The sequence below is a fragment of the Artibeus jamaicensis genome, unplaced genomic scaffold (assembly GCF_021234435.1).
Source record: "Artibeus jamaicensis isolate MK-2021 breed Jamaican fruit bat unplaced genomic scaffold, CSHL_Jam_final contig_519, whole genome shotgun sequence".
NCBI classification, from domain to species: domain Eukaryota; kingdom Metazoa; phylum Chordata; class Mammalia; order Chiroptera; family Phyllostomidae; genus Artibeus; species Artibeus jamaicensis.
In genome coordinates, this window is record NW_026521871.1 from 23,827,192 (window position 1) to 23,847,345 (window position 20,154).

The window sequence follows — 20,154 nt, forward strand, 5'->3', positions numbered from 1 at the left end:
GAATTTTCATGTTACAAATGTTTTATGCTCTGCAGGTTTCTAAATACAGTATTATCATTTATGTCAAAATTCCTCACACAGACTGGCCTGAATGAGTCTCCTACATTCCCAACAAATTCTTACAAAAATCATAGTTAAGGTTTCATGACAACTCCATACTCTTATTTTCCAAAGTGTTTTTTTCCCAGTAGAAATGTCCATGTTGGACTAAATTAGGGAGTTATTTTGAATAATCACTTCTAAGGTATCAGGATGAGGAAAATTTTATATTTTTAGGCAAAAGACCATGCAGTGTTTTTTTAATGGTTATTTTTTGGATCCTACTGTTGGAAAGAAATCAGATACTCTTCTTGGTAAGTGAAGTTATGAAATCTTCCCTGAAGGGTTTTAGAAATAAGCTAAATAATTCTCCCCTGGAATGATGTCAGTGGCGTCTGCCTCAAGGAAAGGAAGCAGAGTAGAGTCACCCTGGGCTCTTTCTAACCTTATGTTTCTCTGGATGTATTACGTGTGCAAAAGTGATCTTCTGCATTTGTTCCCGGTGATGGTCTCATGGGCCTGAGGATGAGGGTTGTGTGTCCTGATGAGTCCCTTGGGTAAAACGTAAAAATCTCTTTAACCAAAGAACTTGGTCTGCAAGGTGGTATCACTGTGTGATACACGTCTCAGCCTAGGCTCTGATTCTAGCTGTAACCTTCCTGTGTGACCTCGGATGAGCAGCTTCACCTCTCTGGTTCTCCATTTCCTCAACTGTAACATGGGGGGAGGGGGGGGGTTGGACCAGAAGTGAAAGTTCTGCACGTGAGAGCACGGAACCAACAGGACTCAATGCTTTGATTAAACTTAAGCCTTCTTGATACAGCAGTCCTTCGGCTTAGGGAAAAATTCAGCTCCCAATCTTTGTTTTTGTGACAATTTCTTTAAAATATAGGAGATAAAAGTCTTTCCTGAAATTTGCAATAAGGGATCATAAAATGTCATGACTTTTAAAGATTTGCAGCAGAGCTTGGAGAAATATACTTTAAAAAAAAGAAGCACTTCAGATTACAGAGGGGAGAGAGAGAGGATTGGTTCCTTTTATGTCACAAAAAGCAGTAATTTCACTAAGAGCCATCACTTAAACAGTGTTTGTCGAGACCTGTTGCCTTCCAAGCAATGCGTTCACGCAGCACGTGTCTGAGATGGAAGTAACTCACACCCCCTCTTTTGTCCAAAAGGAAATCATGCTAACAGTTTCTTGTCTAGAATCCCATCTTTGCTTTCAGGTCCCAAGACATAGTCCCATTCATCTTTCAGTGCCTGTGAACTGAACAGCATAAGGTCAGCGCATGTTTCCCTGGCTGCAACAACACCTTTTTGGTATACAGCTGATCGGCCTGGCTGTACATTAATCTAAAATCGTGTTTCCGTGGGACAAGTAACTGGGGACTCTTCTCATCCAACGACTCTGCCTTCTGATGTGCTGGAACACAGCTGGGGTGTTTGGGGGTGTACTCCAAGGAGGGAGTCTAGACGTGTTCTTTTCCAAGGCATGGGCCTCCTGTCCTGCTGGGCAGCTCACCAACACAAGGAGGGCTGTGTTCAGTGGTGAGCACAGGAACTCTCTGCTCTGCTGGTGAGAAAACCACCCTTCCAGGAGGCAAAACAGCCTTTATAAACATCCCCATGCAGAATTTCTCAGGAGAAAGTGTTCCGGGAAGATTCCTCTTGGCTTTGGTGTAAACTGCCAAGTTAGGGAATAGTGACCTTGCCCCACTCCTGTGGGAGAAATGAGACACACTTGCCTGGGACTTGGGTTCACTGACTGTTTCTGTTTGGTTCACTGACTGTTTGGGGGGTTCCCCCCTAAAAAAATTGGCAGCACCATTAGGGAACTCAGTGTAAAGAAGACCAAGGTTTTTCCTCTAGTCCTCTGACATCAGCTGGCTCACAGGCAAGCTCAGGAGGCCACAGCCAATTTCTAAGGGCCTCCGGCTGCACAGTCCTCCATCAAGCACAGTTCCTGAGGGTCTCCCCTGTCTGCCAGACACCTTACTGGACAAGGTTCTCATAGTGTGTCTTTATTGCATGTTCATATTTTCTTTCTTAAAACTGCAAGGGAGAGTCCGTACTCAGGGGAAAGTGTATTTGTGTGAAGTAAGGAGTTCAAGCCTGCCCATGCCTGCTGTCCCCTCAGCAGCCCTCTCCTTTCCTTAGAGGCAGTGGCTTACCATTTGATGCGCACCCACCCAATAGGCTTGTGCGCATACGCAGGTGTGGATGTGATGTGTTGTTTTGGTACAGGACAACAACATAGGTAGCTTTTTTAACCAAGACGAGATAATAGCTATAAGACTGCCAGCCATTTGCTTTTTGTGACCCAGCAGTTACTCATTAATAACCCTGATGTCAGTATATGTGATAATACGTTACTTACTAATAGCTGCATAGTGTTATGTAGGATTTAACCATTCCCCTGTTGGTGCTAGACATTTGGGTCTCTGAATTTTTCACTATTACAGATAAACCTTCAGAAAACAGCCTGGTACCATATGCTTGTAGGCACCTGGCCATGTGTGTTAATAATTACACTGCATTTGTTTAAAGATGTGCTCTCCCAACACACAGCCTTGTGCAGCCCTGTCTGAGCTAGCTATGGGGTTAACTTAAGGAAAGTTTCTTATCTATTCAGATGTGTGTTTTAAGAACTAGCCATGTTTTCTTCATGTACTCAGCCTCCTGCTTCAGGGGGGACATTGCTCAGAGCTGTCCCCGAGGACTCAGGAGTTTGGCAGCCTGGTTTTCTTAACCAACGGGCCTGACTGTCCTGCATGCAGCCCTCTCAGGTCCCACTTGCTGGAGGCAGGAAGTCGAATTCTGCTAAATGCCATCAAAAGGACTGTCGAGTGTTTGGGGTGGATTTTGTATAAACTGATGGCTTCCCCTCCAGCACATCTGCGGGTGTATTAGTTTCCTAGGGCTGTTGTAACAAATTACCACAAACTTAGTGGTCATTTAAAACAATGGAAATGTATTCTCTCGGAGCTCTGAAAGCCAACAGACTGAAATGAGTCTCACTGGGCCGGAATCAAGCAGGGCTGCATTCCTTTTGGAGGCTCTGAGGATTTGTTTCTTGCCTCTTTTAGCTTCTGGTAGCTGCTGGTGTTCCTTGGTGTGTCGTCCCATCAGTCCAATCTTCAAGGACAGCATTTCCAAAGTTCTCTCTGTTCTGTTGATATATGGCCTTCGTGTGCGTGTCTGTGTGTGTGTGTGTGGGTGTGTGTGTGTAAATCTAATTTTCCTTCCCCTTCCTCTCGTAAGGATACACATGATTGCTTTCAGGATCCCCTGGGTAATCCAAGATAGTCTCCTCATCTCAAGATTCTTAACTGAATCACATCTGCAAAGATCCTTTTTCCAAATTAGATAACATCTGCAGGTTCCAGGAATGAGAACTTGATATATTTGGGGAACATCATTGAATTGACTTCAGTGCGATTTCCCAAACTCTTTTCCAATATACTTTAACCTACAGCTGGGGTACACTTGGTATTTCCTTTGAACTTTTTGGAAGAATATATTTTCATTCATAAGAATGGCAGAAATAAAGGTTACTTTCCTCTGTGCATTAAAAAATGGACTAGAAAATCAAGGTCAGACAGAAAATCTCTTGCTGATGAGCTTCGTAAACTGGAGACTGTATGGCATGAGCCACATGTACAACTGCTATGAGTTAAATTATAAACATGCCCATCTTGCCTTTTAAATTTGGAAATATTTAGCTGTGTGTTTGCATGCCCTAGCTAGCAGAAAGTTGAGAAGCCATCTGTTCTACCTTCCCTCCTGCAGATCAAACCATGAAATTTATTTTAGATGTAGATACAACTGTTCTCCTGTTAAAAACAGTGAAGGCTGATGGCAACATTGAGGGCATAAGGCCAGGAGACGCACATACCTACCTCTCGGGTGGTTGGCAGCGTCACAATAACAAGGATGAGGCCCGTGAGCACACATCTAGCTGGCAGAGTGTCTGCTCCTTCAGCCGCTCCAGTCCTCCCTGTGAAAGGCCTGTTACGGTTTTGGATGTGGCCCTGCCCTTGCCATGTGAGTGCTAATGTCTTATACTCCCATTTCCCAATTTCACAGCAGACCTGCGTGCTCATAAATTAAACTGCATCGCTCAGCATTATTGTGTGCATTCCAGGATTTAGTTCAGAATGGCCCAAACTATTGCCTACTTCAGCAGAACTCCCTTTGGCCACCGCCTGTTAATATATTGTAGAGACATTAGGGCAGCGATTTGAGAATGCAGACCAGGCAGGGAGACCACATACTCCCCTGCACAGGAGGCAGATGGGAGTGGCTGGGGGGTTGGGCACCTGGAGGTGCTGGCTTCTTGTTTCAGACACCGGGTGGGGCCTAAGGGGACCTGCCCCACCAGAAACAGAAGAGGCAATGTGCCTGCCAGTCTGTCTTCTCACAAAGGATCTTGAATATGAATGGCTAGAGTTGAAAAAAAACGACAAGTCTGTTGAAAAAAGTAAAATAAGTCTCTGACTGTGGCTGGTTTTTTCACTTTCTAAGCCGGTGAAGGGAGTTAAACACAACAAAATACCCCCGGCTTAACCAGCTTGCCAAGAGTAAATGAAATAGGCTGATGCTTTTCTCCCAAAGACAGTAGACTAAACACCGTTACTCACGTAATCATAATAATGCATGCACGTGGTTTTTTAAAAGTTCAACTAATTCAGAAGGGCTTTTAAACAAAAGTTACAGCTTTATCCCTACCCTCTTGCCTACCTTCCAAATACTTTTGTTATTTTTGAGGTTAGATGCACAACTCTAAATTGCATCCTAATAAGATAGCCATTAAGTCCCATTATGAAAGATTGATTTAACTCACTTGTTCTCTGCACTCTACTGTTCCTCCTCCCTCTCATTTTTGATGGTTCTATTATTTTATTTTTTATTGCTTACCTTTTTACTTTAAATAATATGCTTTTATTTCTTGAATCCCAGAGGGTAAATTGCTTATTCAATATCCATTTTCCATTCTTTCTTACAAACAGAGCCACTTTTGTGGAAAGCAGCAATGTGTCATTTTTAAAAACTATATTTCTTAGTTTTCCTTGTGATAGAGACAATCATGTCACTGTATTTCTGGCCAGCGAGAGGTAAGGAAGTTGTTGTGTGGGGCTTCAGGAAAGCTCTCCACAAGGGGTCTGATTCCCTCTTACTCCTTACCTGGTATACAGAGACAGTGGCTGGAGATGCAGTGGCCACAATGTGACCAGGAGACAACCTGGAGAGCAAATGAAAGGTGTGTTCTAAGAATGACGTGGAATTAAGGAGGAATCCTTGAATGGTGATGATCTCAGAGCTGTCGCACTGTGCCTACCTTCCAGCTTCAATTTTATGTGAGAAAAGGTAACACTGTGTCTTTAATGTACTATTTTCCCTGTATCTGTTACTCACGACCAATTTCTTTCTTGTTCACAAACTGTAATTAGCATCTAGACTCTTTATGAGGTAAGAAAAAAATACTGATGCCTCTCCCCTTCTTTCCACGATTCTTTCTCCAACCACTTCCTTTCTGGTAGCTGTGTTCTTACATTGCCAATATTTTCTTTTATTCTCTCTTTGCAGTTAAGCATTCTGTACCTTTTACTAGATTGACTATAAAGTTTGAGCATCATTAAGTGGCATTAAATCATTTTGATCACATAAATGTTCACTCCAGGGTCTAGTAGCCCTGGCCCACTCAAAGGGCAATTCCTAATGTCAAGGTCAAATAAATTTTCTCATATTCCAGCAAGGGCTTCAAGTTAAGTCACACTTTGTTTACATTATTTTCCGACCATGTTATAGGTTTTTTCTTGGTCATAGCTGAAAGAGGAGTTTTCATTGTAACCTCAGTTTACCCAGCCTCTCAGCGTTCCCCTTTCTCTCCCAGGCCCGCCTTTCCGGTCTGCCCTGGGCTGTTGCTCTGCAGCCTGTACAGCTCTCATCCTCGGCAGTGCCCCTTGTCTTCTGCTCTAACGGTCGTTCTTCCTGGGCTCGAGGGAGCACATCCTCTAAGAACTTCTTCAGAGGGAGTAGCTGGGAGGTAAACTTTGATTCTATTTGTATCTAAAAAAAAATTCTATCCCCATGTTTACATAATAGTTTAAAATTCCAGATTCATAGTCATCTTGTCTTGGAAATGCTCAGGCATTGCTCATTGTCTTTTGCATCTAATGTTGTAAATGAGAGGTCGGGTGCTAGTCTTATTTTTATTCCTTTGTCTGTGAACTTGTATTCCTTCTTATTCCTTTGAAGTCTTTAGCATCTTTATTCTTAGTATTCTTATATTTCAGATCAAGTGTATTATCAGTTAGATTGCTTTTGGTTGCAGGTAACAGGACACCAGCTCAAACTGGCTAATGTTAAAAAGGCAATTTATTGGTTCATAGTCATTGAAATGCTGTAGGGTTGACTTTAAGAGCAGCCCAGTCAGGGCTCTGATTCTGTTTCTCTGTGATCGTCTTGGTTTAGGCATCTGAATAGGTGCCAAAACCATCCTGAAAGAGCAGAAACCAAGGAACTGAGGCAGGGACTGATGACAGGAGAGTGTAGTTGGAGCCTCGCATCAGAGAAAGTTTACCAAAGAAGACCTTTTATTTTAAAACTTTAATTGTAGTAAAATACATGTAACATAAAAGTTACTATCTTAGCCATTTTTAAGTATACAGTTCGGTAGTGTTAAGTACAGTCACAACCATCTCCAATACTCTTTCACCTTGAAAGGTACCCAACACTGAAACTGTACCCACCACACTCCGCATTCCGTCCTCTGCCCAGCCCCTGGCAACTACCACTCAACTTTCTGTCTCTACGCATTTGACTTTTCTAGGTACCTCGTATCAATGGAATCACAGAGTATTTGCCTTTTCTTGACTGGCTTACTTCACTTAGCATAATATCCTCAAGGTTTATCCATATTGCAGCATGTGTCAGAATATCCTTCTTTTTGAGGAATGAATAATAGTCCATTGTATGCATGTACCACATCGCGCTTATCTATTTATCCATCAGTGAACACTTGGTTTGCTTCTCCAGTCTAGCCACTGTGAGTAATGCTACTACAAACATGGGTGTACAAATATCTCTTTAAGACCCTGCTTTCAGTACTTTCAGGCACCTACCCAGACAGGGAATTGCTAGTTCCTATGATAATTCTATTTGCAATTGTTTGAGGAACCACAACACTGTTTTCCATAACCCCTTTACCATTTTACACCCCCACACCAGTGGGCAAGGGATCCCCATTTCTCTCATCCTTGTCTAACACTTTTCTCTGTTTTTTATAGTGGCCATCCTCGTGGGTGTGAGTGATGTCTTATTGTCATTTCGATTTGCATTTCCCTAATGATTAGTGATGTTGAGCATCTTTTCACATACTATAAAACCATTTGTATATCTTCTTTGGAGAAATGTCTATTCAGGTCCTTTGCCTGTTTTTTAATTGTTACTTGTTTTTGTTGTCACTGAGTTAAGACCTTTTATGTTGGCCTAATATGGGCTAAGTGCCAGGGAAACAAAGTTTAATAAGTAGACATGGGCAGAAAGGGCATTCTAAGCAGAAGGACCAGTGGGAGCAAGGGCAGGGATGACTTTGCTGATGTGTTAAGGCTCCCTTGAGTCACCGGGCTGTGTTGGGCCTTAGGCACATATAGACAGGCAGTCAGCACTGAAGCAGGAAGGGCCCAGCTGTCCCTGCCTGCGGTGAGCTGGAGCAAGGAGGGTGTCCTCCTGGGGAGCACAGATTGTGAAGACAGTCTCACCAAATATTTACAAAGCTGCCCTCAGAAAGGTCCTTACAGTGCCCTAGGGCACAGTAAAGGCAGTTGAGAGGGGGTTGTTAAGAGACTCAGAAGGCAGCTTCCCTTGAGATTAGGTTGTGAGCTCACGGTGTCAACCAAAAATCATGTTTGTTCAAAATAGTCCCTGGGAAACTCCTAGTGCAGTTCCACATTGGGGTTCAACATACCAACCCTCCCTAGGCCCGGCACAGTGGCATTTCCTCAAGCTCAGGCACAGTCTCACTTCAGCTGCAACCCAGACAAAGTGGCTGCCTGGACTTTAGGGACCACGTTATGCAGAAAGTACCTGACTTTACACACTGGACTCAAACTCGGCCCTGGGAAGTGCACACACGGTCAGGAGAAAGCAAGAGCCACTGACTCCAGAAATGTATCTGCTGGGGTGCTTTGGGCCACAAGTAACCAGATACCTTGACCAGCAGTACCTGCAGCAATGAAGATATTTTGCCAGCTCATATAATGAAGTCTAGAGAGAGTAGTATGAGGTTAATGCAGTGACTTAGTAAGACCTAGCCTTTGTCGTCGCCCTTCATCCCTGCCATTCTTAGGCCTTCCCTTCGTGGAGACAGGAAGGCTCTGGCACCCATCTGCCACAGAGTCCAAGGCAGGAAGGGGCAGAGAAAAGGCCTTCTGATCATTGGTCTTTCATCAGGCGGGGAAATCATTCCCAGAGGCCTCCAGACACTTCCTCCTACATCTCATTGGCTAGGACTGGGTCACATGACCACCCCTGACCATTCATGGCAAAGGGGGTGTGGTGCTATGGTTTCCACAGGAATCTGTGCTACTTGTCCCTGAAGCTGACAATATCTGGGTCTGTTAGCAGGGAAGAAGGGGAACTGCTATGGTGCAGAAGGACCAGCAGATTCTCTGACACATCATACTCCCTCTGGATCATCGCTTGTGGAAGACAGTGAGCTTAAATAGTTTCATTTTGGCTGCATTTTCTTTTACACTTAAATTTTTATTTTATTCAGTGAGGCCAGCACATGCAGAAGAGAGAATTCACTTGAACTTGAGGCCTGTGGAATGAAGCTTCACTGTCTTCACTTCAGAGCTGATGCCTCCAGGTGTCTGTATCTGGCTTTACCCCCAGCTCTGGGTTTGAGGTGCTCTCTGGTTCCTCTGGCCTGGCCGGATGCTAGCTCTGCTCATTGGTGTTGAGACCCCAGGGCCTGCCCGTTCCCCTGGAGCCAGGACCTGTTGCCTGGGCCTCTGGGCACCCTCTCTTCCCAGCTCCCGGGAGCCCTGCACTTGTGGTATGCACACTCATTGATCACCATGTCTTCAAATGGCCTGTAAGAAGAGCCGTCAGCCAGAGTAACAGATAAATACATCAGTTCTTCAGAAATCAGAAGCAAACTGACCTTTGTTGGTTTTTAAACTTATATGTAGTGAAAAAAAGTCAACAAGTCCTGACTGTGGGAGGGAGCCTGGTGCAGGTCAGCTGGAGGGTGGTGCATGACCTGCTCTGACATGTGTTGGGCTCCTTGGGCTGCCCCAGCCCAGGCTCCAGTGAGCTGCACCATGGCTCCATCGCATCTCTGATTCCATACTGTGCAGAGCTGGTTGTCCTTGGACAGACGGTGGCTTCATTTGACCTGGTCTTGCAGGAACAGGTAGACTCTGTCAGGGACAATGGTAGCTTGCTGCAGGGTTGGCACATGTGAATCCTATTTTCTAACTCTGATGAAAAGCTTCCTCTTCCTCTTAAAGCTCTGTGTAGGGGTATGGGTCCTAATGTGTCCCTTTAGTTCATCTTCATAGCATCCCCATGGATGAGTATTGCATTACCCTCATTCTGCAGAGGCCTGGAGGGTTTGTTCAAAGTCATAGGGCTTGTAAACACCAAGCTTTTTCCATTACAGAAGTACCCCATGTACAAGCACAGGCAACCTCAGTTCAAAGCCAGAGTGTCCCTTGCCCTTCACTGTTTGAATGCATGCATCCTGTGTGCATGAGAAATGTTAGCCTATGCATGAGCTTCAGTGGGGACATGCACAGGGCATGTTCTGCCAGTTCTGCTAGTGGATTCTGGTGGTGACTGAGGGGAGAAACAAAATGTGTTTGGTCTATTTAAGAATCATAGGGACTGCGGTTGCTTCTCTGAACTTTTCACCATTTGGATCTAATCTCCGGCCAACACAATAGTGATTATACACATTGTGAAATGTATTTTGGATGAGCTTAGTTAAAATTTTTAATCAGTCACCATCCCAAGCCTGGCTCAGGTCTCCCAGTACTTCATAGATCACTGCCCACATTTGCAGTTGTCTGCTCATGACCACAGCAGTCGGCAGATATAGCTCAATAAAGAAGGAAGATGGCTGATCCTCATAATTTCTGGAGGAAATGATATTACATGAGGTGGGGAAGGATTTCTGCAGGCTCGGTTATATTGTGCCCAGTGAAGTTCTCAAGTGAACACCTGTCCTTGAACAGCAGGACTCGCTGCCTCTTCCTGGCTGTAGTTACCTGGGCCTCCACTGGTCTAGTCTGCCTTTGTGGAGAACCTGGCCAGCTACCCACCTTCCCAGGTATTTGGGGGTCTCCCAGTCATCTTCCTGTTGTCTTGAGTAACTTGATGGTGACAACTTACTTTCTTTTTTAGTGAAACATAAGCTAAACAAAGTTGCCTTCTTTGTTAGAATTTTTATATTGGATTTTAGGGCTGGTCCTAAACTTCAGTCCAAGGAGATCAGAGTGAAAATGGAAAGTGGTTTGGTAGAGCAGACCCCGGAGGAGATTGGGAAATAAGTGATGAGGCTTGTGAAACAGGTCAGGACCATCCAAGAAGCCACAGATGCCACGCTGAGTTTCAACATTATCTAAGATCTGACTGGGTGGCTGGGGATTAAGCAGGGAATCAGATGCGCCTGTTAAAGATTCCTCGAGCTGCTGAGCAGGGGAGGGATCAGAGGAGGTGAGACGGGAGACAGGTTAAGAGTGTACTCAGGTCCAATTGAGAAATAATGAGCCCCATTATGGAGTTTGAGAGAGAGAGATGGAGAGGAAAGACACTGCAGAGGTGGAACTGACAGGCTGTCAAGGCAAGGGAGAGGGACGAGCCCAGATGGCTGCCAATTTAGTGATTCGAGTACTAGCTGGGCCATCATGCCATCCCCTGGCATCGTGACGAACTGTTCTGCATTTAGCTGCCGTATAGGGGAGCCCCCAGCGCTGTAGAGGGTGTGGAACTGCTTTCCAAACACTACGTGTGGCTCATTGCCCACTGCTGAACTGGAGCAGGCCCTGTGCACAGACCCTGGACCAGGCTCGGGCAGAAACAGGGAGAGGACAGAAGAGGCAGATGGTGCCTCGGAGGCGGGAAGCAGGAACCAGGACCCCAGGAAGAGGCCCCGCCAAGGCAGCAGACACAGTTTATGGTGTGAGAGCAAAATTCAAATCCAAAAGGGAGCTGACACCCCAGGTTGGGAGACAGAAACTTATATGGGGTAAAGCAAACTGGGCAGATCAGGAAACAGTGGAAGCAAGAAGGGGAGTATGAGGGGGTGCAAACCTGGGGTTCTGCCATTGTAATTTGGGGGATATTTCCTCCTCGATTGCATCCACTTGCTCAGCCAAGACCATGCTGGGAAGTGGCCAGTGCTCTCTGGCTCTCGTTTTGATCTACTTTTCCCTTTTTCCCCAAAGAAGACTTTCCACTCTGCATTGGATCCAATGGGAAGCCTGCCCTGAGGGGTTTAAAGTCTGGCAGGCAGGCGTATTGGGGGAGCAACAGTGCAGACAGCATCATCTCTACGAGGCCGGAGGAGGGAGCACTGACTTCCAGGTGGGCCACCAGGGGCGGTTCTGTGGGTGGGTTGTCCTGGAAGAGACCATTCTAGTTCCAGGAAATGGCATAAACAGAGGCCCAAGGAGACTGAGAGGACATGTCAGGGAATGGCAGGTGGTCCCTGCTTGGTGAGGACATGGAGCACCTGTGGGAAGAGGGGGGCAGTCAGGAAACAATCAGGAGAGGTAGAGTGAGGCCCAAATCTCCCTGATGCCAGGTGAAGGACGTGGCCTAGCCACACATGCCAGTGGAGAACAAATTACTGAAAACTATATTATTGGCTTGGCATAAAGGCCCAGATTTTCTATAGTGCTTGGCACCTGGTAAACACTCAATAATTGATCACATTACTTTGAGTGATTGAATCCAAACTCTAGAACTGGTTAGTCTGTTTAGCAGATTGGGACCAGATTGGTGGGAGAGTATGATTCAGAGTTTCATCGTACCAAGTATGGGAGCCATCACTGCAGCCGGTGGGGGCGGGCTGTCCAGCCCACAGCCATTTCCCCTCTCTGGGAACAGCATTGGCCACTGTGTGTGAGCTCCAGTGACGAGCTCCAGTGACCACGTCTGTGCCCTGAGACCCTGTCCAGGCTGAGACTGTGGCACTGCCCTGTTCCTGGTCCTCCCTGAGATCTCACGGCCAGCTCTTCCTTTATTCTGTGTGGTAGCCTAGCAGCCTTCTGATAACCCCTTGCTCCTTCATTGCTCTGCCTTTGGTGGAATGAAGCACTAAGATAAGAACTCGAATCTCTTGTTTGAAGTTAAAACAAACAAACAAACACCCTAACAGATCTAAACAGGTAATGAAGTCCTGTAGTGGGGTAGGTCTCCTAGTGGTGGAAGGTGACGATCTTATGTAAGGAACAAGGGCCGTACTTGGGGGCTGACCATGCTGGGGGCACGTGATGAAGAGACGTCATAGCTAACTGGCAGGTTTGGGTCCTGGGTGTCTAGAAACAGTGGAATTGTTCTCAGGAAAGGGATACAGGCAGCTGGAAGCAAGTGTGGAGGATGGTGAATTCTGTTTTGAACACAAGGAAAAGAGCTAACATTTCTGGAGACCTGTGGGTCAGGTGCTATTCTCATGGCTCAACTCTGATGACCTTTATGAGAGGCCAAGGAGGTTTGTGTAATTATAGCAGGTCCTTGAAAAAACGTGAGCTCATTGTAACGTTAACGAGATGCCATAGGAAATTAACTCTTGTTTATATCAATGAGACCACAGTAACATTGGTCTTGTTATACACAGTTTTGCCTGAAGTTGCAGAACTTAACCACACTAAGGGAAGACTTACCATATCTCTGTTTTCACATGGGTCATGAGGCTCAGGGTGGTTGGTTAATTCACTGTCCACCACGTACTTCTGGCTCTCCACCACTGCAGCACAGAGTGCAATTGTATTTGCTAACTCACTGAGGTTGGGTGGGGTTGTTGGAAGTGACGTGTGCCAATTTAAGGCAGGGCCTTTACTCCTGGCAAGGGACCTTCCAGCTCCCTCTTTTGCTCTGCTACAGTCACTGACTATATCCCAGGTAGTTACTGCTCCATCGACTTGAGTCCTGAATTAAGGGACAAAGGTAACACGGAGCAGAGTCCCCAGACAGCATGGAATGGGTGTGTAACAGGAATATGGAACAAACCTTTATTGTTTAAAGCTGCTAATATCTGGGGGAGTTGTTTGTTAATGCACCTTCTCCTGACTGATGTACTTAGTCAAGGTTACTCGGGAAGTGCTAGTTGACTTTGAATTCATGTCTCTCTGGCTTATTACCAAGCTAGTGCCAGGTGGACCTGCAGGGGCCCATAAGCAAGGTCAGGACTGGAGATACAGATTCAGGTCCCATCTACAGAAATGTGGTAGGGAGTGGAGAGAAATGTGTGGGAATTTAGTCTGCGGGCTTTGCGACGTAGTTTATTTCTCTCCCTCATGTTCTGTTCCTCCGAGGGCTTGTGGTCGGCTCTCTGTGGCCTGCTGCTAAGTAGGATGTCAGTGCTGCCTGCCGGGCCTGGCGGTTCAGAAACAATGACTTGAGCTTGTTGACAGCTGCACACTCATAACGTTGCTAAAAACTTCATAAACTCTGATGGCTGTAAATAGCCCAAGTGATTGGCGGTTTTGCTCACTTGTAAATGTTTGAGTACTGTGTCCACAAATTGCAAATTGAGTAACTCAATTTTGAAGCACAGCTGTTATTTGGAGAAGACCCATCTAGGAACTCAAACTCCTTGCAAAATGGCTCTGCTTTATTTTTGTCAAGTATCAGAAAATGGCTAAACTGCCAAGCCATATGGCAAATGCCCACTCAAAGCAGAGTACGATAGTGCCCCATGATGAGTCTGTTTTGGGGGGAAGGAGGTAGGACAGAGCCCGGCTTTTGTGATCTACACAAAACCAGATTTGCTGCTGTGCACTTCGGCCTTCTAGAGTCCTGAGTAAGGCTTTTTCCTCCCATGAAAAGTGTATATAAAAAATTAAGTTATGGTAGATTTTTTTCCTTAGGTATGTATTCCCTTTCAAACAATATCCATTTCAAGTTTCTAAATATAAAATAGTTTTAACTGGAGCAAAAGAAACTTATAAAAGTTTACATACCTTTTCATTTCTTTATATACTTACTAATTCAATGAACATTCATTAGGTCTCAGTGTATCAGAAAAATTAGGCTTAGCTGCTATAACAGAAGAATAGACTACTTCTCTCTCAGGTAACGGAAATTCAGAGGTAGGCCGTCTGGAGCTGATATGGCAGCTTCAGGGTCATCGGGTCCTCCTGGCTTTCTCTTGGCTCATTCTCTGTCAAACCTGGAGTTAGTCCTCAGGACGCAATAGAGCTGCTGTACTCCAGCCATCACATTCTAGAAAACAGAAGTGAGAAGAGGAGAAAGCCATGCATAGATTACTGGCTAAACCTTACACACATGGCCTCACCCTGTTGCAGAGACTGGGGAGTATAGCTATATCCCAGCTGAAGACAGGGAGTCAATTACTACAGAGGAAGGGACAATGGATATTGGGAAGTTTCCAGCAGACTCTGCCCTAAGTTAGGTCCCAGATACTTGTTCTTCCTGCCAGATTATAATCCTAAAGACAGTCACCAGGTTTTACTGGCCCCTGTCCCTCTAAGGCCCTAACTAGCACAGTGGCTGGTAGTTTTGGTACTTTAATCATCCGCTACTTTGCACTCCTCACAACAGATACTTCGCACCTTCTATCCACTCTTCTATGCCTTCTTTGTTCCAAGCTGGGAAGTCAGCTGTGATTTGGGACATATTTCTTCTTCATTATCAGATGACGTTATCTCTACCAGAATAACATTAAACTCCCCATTCCTCTGTTTTCTGGTATTGACTCTTAACTCAGTTGCAGTGATGCTTAGAGCTGAGTTATCAGGGTGGGAGCTAGACAGGCAACCACAGCAGCGGCTGTGGGAGTAGCCCTCCTCAGGAGCCCTCTTCTGCAGCACACCTCCCAGCCCAAGCTGGTCTGCACAAGCTGCTAGCAGGTGGGGGATGCTGACGGGTTCCTAAGGGCTGCTAGGATTTTTATCATGGGTGAATATAAAAATTGCGGGGCCTTTTTCAAACAAGGCAAACAGCAGATGTGGTGATGGTGAGTTCTGTTTTAAACATAATGAAAGCTAAAAGTTTTCTGGAGCACCCACTGTGAGCCAGGTACTGTGCTAGGCAGGTTGGTTTCAATAACCCACATGACAGCCCTAGGAGGTGTGGGATTTATCTCCATGTCCCTTGTGGTTCAGTGAGGCTGGGCCTCTTCACCAGAATGCAGTCCAAACCCTTCCCTTCCAGGTGTGTTGAAAGAATCGGCGTCGATGTGTATAGTTGTTAGCGCAGTGCCCAGCCTGTCACTCTGGAAACCAGGTAGCTGTCACTCAGCTCCACCTTCCTGCAGCTATCGAAATTGGTCCCAGCTCCTGAGGATAGGTTGCAAGAGATCTCAATGCATTCCTTGGCTCCTTCCAATCTTTTGAAAGTTCTCAACACTGAAGAGCCAGGCTGGCGCACTTTCCTGGGAATCTTATAATTGGGACGAGGGCTTAATTGGCATGTTTGTTTCCTCCAAGGATTGGCTGGCAGAGAATCCTCACACTGACAAAGAATGCTCGCTTTGCTTTTGTTCTTAGCAGCACTGTGTGCCCATAGCAACAGTGAGTGGAACCAACAAAGTTGAAAAGAAAAAGCACCTGGAGTTCACCTGAAGGTTGATTGCCTTGGTGAAGTTGACACACTTGTGCAGATGGAAATAATTTTACCGGGTTCTGAAAAATGTGCTTGTCAACCTCATCGATACAGGATGTAGCAAAAGTAGGTTTACAGTTGTTTATGTGGAAAGGGATAATTAATATGTAATAATAAAGAGACAACTCTGTTTCACACACTCACAACTGTGAACCCACATTTGCCCCACCCTGCACAGACCGTGTCTCTTGTTTTCTTTAAGATGAGGAGTCCAGCCAGGAGGTCTGTGTAATGAAAGATGTTTGTAGAATCCATTTCCATTCTGCCTGGAGCCATCTGGTTTATGTCTACAATAAACAAGGCGGTTTTCCACCACTTACACGGGCCTGGTCCTGTTACGGGCACTCACCACCAGGAAAGGTGAATTGACTGCCTCCCAAGCTGTAAGCATTAGCACATTACAGCTGCAGCGACGGGCACTTAACCTTCCTGGCTCGCCTTTCCTCTCCGTGTCTCTGCAACGGCCTGTGACAAATGGGCCGAGGGGCACGTGCTTAGTTAGAATTCAGTTCATGTGGGGCATCGGCCAGCATCACATTACCTGGTGATTGAGGTGAAATGTTGGCAGCAGGGAAGACCATCCTCTGGGTAGCTGGGGCAGCCTGACTTTTACCAGGCAAGGGGTCCTGGAGGTAGCCATCCTGGAGCTTCCTGATGCACCACTGTAGAAGCACTTGAGCGCTCTTTCCAAAACAGAAATATGAGTAAGTCTACACCCTGAGGCTACACCCTGGCTGGTGTGGCTCAGTGAACTGAGCGCCGGCCTGTGTACTAAAATCCTTCAAAGGCTTCTCATTGTCCATAGGATGAAATCTCCCACAGACCCCTTGGGGACCTGCATGATTCTTGTGGCTTCATCTTGGGCCACCCACACATCAGCTCATACCCACACATGGCCACATGGACATGCTTTCAGTTCATGATGCGCCTTAGGTAGTGGTTTCTGGATATTTACAGTGCTGGTCCCGGTGCCCGACACACCCTTTAATAGCCTCCTCCTCAGCTCATCTCCTGCGCCTTTCCTTCCCTTGCTCAAAGGTCACTTCAGAGAACCAGCCCCTAAATAGGTGAGTGTTAACTTTCTTGTGGCTGCTGTCACAAATCGTCATAAATTATTGGCTTAAAACAGCCCTATTTATTTTACAGTTCTATTATTTCAGAAGTCTGTAGTCCCGGTGTCAGCAGGGCTGTGCACCTTCTGAAGGCTCTGGGGAGAGTCTCTTTCCTTGCCAGTTCCAGTATCTGGAGGCTGCTTGCACTGCTTGGCTCAGGGCCCCTTCCTCCATGGTCAAAGCCAGCAGCATAGCATCCTCTCTCCTTTCTGAGTGCTGCTTTGGTCCCTGCCTCTTAGTCTATCTCACTCTCCTGCTTCCCTCTTATTAGGACCCTTGTGATAAAATTGGGCCACCTGGATGATCTAGGATAACCTCTCCACTTCAAGATCCTTACTTTAATCACATCCGCAAAGTCCCTTTACCTGGCAACGTGGCAGCCCGTCAGCACCCCAGTTCCCCAGGGCAGAGGGGTGACGTTGGCGTTCATGTGCAGGAGACTGCAGTGTTCCTGTTGGTGAGTCCTGGCTTTGAAGACAGCACAGCAGGGCAGGAATGCCTTGTTTGTTCTCGGTCTGAGTCAAGTGGGATGGGGTACTGGGGAGTGGTCTTAAGTTCCTCTAGGAAGCCAGAAAGATCATATTATATCTCTGGAAGGCCCTCTCTACTGACTGTTTGGGACAAAACCAGAGAGAGAAGGTAGTCGTCTGAAAGGGACAGTGCGTGGTTGGGGACAGCCATTCTCTCCTTCATTCCACATGTTTCCTGAGCCCCTGTGTGCTATGCTGTGCACCATGCAGGAGCTGAGGGGACCGCAATGAACAAGAAACCACCATGTAGGAATCCTTCTACTTGGGGAAAAGTGACATGGAAACGAAGCAGTGATAGTTCTGTGGTTGATGAAGGCAGGAAGCGGTCAAATGTGTAACAGGTACATTAGCATGACGGGGGAGGGGGACATTGGGTAAAGACTCCAAGGAGAAAACCCTGACAAGAGGGCTGAGGTGGGTGTTTCAGGTGCTTGGAATAGCGCTCGCAGAAGCAAGGGGAAGGAGACCCTGCGTTGTGTTTCAGGAGCGAGATGAAGTACGGGCGTGGCAACTGTAAAGTGGGGAGCAGGGCACTGGAGAGGGCACCGGGGCCACAGGTGGAACTGTTTGCCGCGTCGCCAATTTCATGATGGGTTCCAGGAAGGCTGTCTGCTGCCTTCTCAACTTGTTAAACCCTTCAATAGCAATTATCACTCACTCTGTGGACCTCCATTAAATGCTTATTGATAAGAAGTCTTTCCCAGTAGCAACAGTCTCCCACACTCGCCTCGCCTCACTAGGTATTATTGGATGAGAGGGCAGATGAGTCACTTTTACAGGATGCTCCTGGCCTTGCGTGTCTCATGAGACTTGCACTCACATCGGAGCCTGGCTTTTTCTCCTGGTGGACCGCTGTCACGGTGTTTTTCTAGGTCTGAGCTTCGGAGGATCTCAGAAATCCTCCGAAGTATGGTTGAAGCGAGTTAACGTACGCAGATGACACGGGTGCAGGGCCTTGTTCCTGAGCCTGGGGCTGCGTGCCCACTGCCGCCTCCTGCCTGCGGTGCTGCCCAGGCAGGACGAGTCACTGCCAGAGCAGCGTGGCTGTGTGTGCCCACGGCAAAGAAAGAAAGGAAAGACACTTATTAAATGCCATTTATTCTTCTTCCCAACCGCACACTTCATTACCTCTGATGCCACCATTCAAACAAACGCTCTAATTTACACTTTTCTGGGAACTTTTGGAAAAATGGATCAAAACCCCAGGTTACCTGAAATGCTGCAGTTACATGTTTTAATGGCCCTAAAAATTATATTTTGTCAAAGTGAAATAAAATTTTGAAAGGCTTCATAATAGTTGTGAAAAACAGCTAGCCTCTTCGGATAACACTTATCACAAGGTTGCTCTTATGAACAGCAGCTCAGCACACCCTGCAAATATCTCATTAAATCATCCAACCTCGCTGGGCAGAAGCTGGCAACAGCAGCTTGCAGACTGCCTTTTTCTCCCACAGTAGGGGTGTTCCTGCTGCCTCCAAAGGAGTCTGAAGAAACACAAACCACCCAGGTTGAGAGCTTTTTATCTTCACACTGTAACTTGGAATGCATCTTGAACAATTCTCTACATTAGCAGGTCCACGGGGCCCTCCCACGCCAGGATGCAGGTTTGCTCTCCAGCTGGACCTTTTCAGTGCTCGTGGAGCCCTGCTCTGGCCCGGCTCTGTGCTTGGAGCTGACTGAGATTCAGAGGTGAAGAAGGAGCTTACTTTACTGTCTGGTGTGCAGGAAAGACACAAGAGCAGGTTGTCACAATAGATGTGGTATGTGATTTGCTAAAGGTAGGTCAGAGATGAGCTAACCCAAGCTAAGTGTTAGAAAAGCCATCTCAGCAGCCTCCTGCACTGTCAGCTCCCTCCCTGACAGTTGCGTCTCCAACTCATTGGCAGACACTGTGGAAATCCTGTTCCCAGCTCCCTTTACCTCACCGATTCCCACTGGAGAGGCTGCAAAGCCAAATACTTGCTTTTCTAGCCTCCCTTGTAGTTAGAGTGGCCATGTGACCTAGTTCTGTCCAATGAGAAAGAAGCAAAATCAACAGTGGGGGTAGGGGGTGTTCCATAAAAGTTCTTGTGTTCTTGAGTAAGAGGGACAACCAGTCTAGCATGGCACCTGGATTCTTCTTCCTGCCTTGATTGCATTCATGATGGCTGTCACTGCAGCAGTGACCCCGTGATTCTGAGGGAAAAGCTGAGGTTATTGGTTAGATAGTAATCCAGTGCCACAGCTGCCAACATCTAGACTTTTCATCATCTGGAAAACAAATAACCTCTGTTTAAGCCACTGAGGTTAGGCTTCTAGCACTTGCAACCAAATGCATCCCTAACTTATAACAGGCACCTACCTAGCAGGCAGTCCAGATATAGTGATTGAAGTTATACATAAGGTGATCACCTGAGTTGAGTCTTAACAGATTGGGGTGTGCTGCAGGTATTTCAGTTGGAAGAAACTGAAAACGTATGTACAAAAGCTTGAGGCAGGAAGCCATGAGGAGCCAACAAAGGAACCATTAACGAGAAGTTCATTGTTAATAGAATATAAGGTAAGAGGCAGGCAGTGGTTAGATACAAGCCTAGAGAATCAGACAACAGGGGCCAGATTAAAATAGTTTCCTTAGA

The 20,154-nt window shown here is 46.4% G+C and overlaps 1 protein-coding gene across 6 annotated transcripts in view; it reads left to right on the top strand.

Annotated features, from left to right (window-relative positions):
- NMNAT3 (nicotinamide nucleotide adenylyltransferase 3) overlaps positions 1-20,154 on the top strand; it is a 98,325-nt gene that overhangs the window by 25,219 nt on the left and 52,952 nt on the right. The window contains exon 1 of one of the 6 annotated variants that reach the window (XM_053669586.1): positions 17,333-17,466. The exons of the other annotated variants lie outside the window; for them this stretch is intronic. The gene's annotated coding sequence lies outside the window, so the exon portion shown is untranslated. Of the gene's footprint in view, positions 1-17,332; positions 17,467-20,154 lie in introns of those variants that run through there. 6 annotated transcript variants of the gene reach the window in all.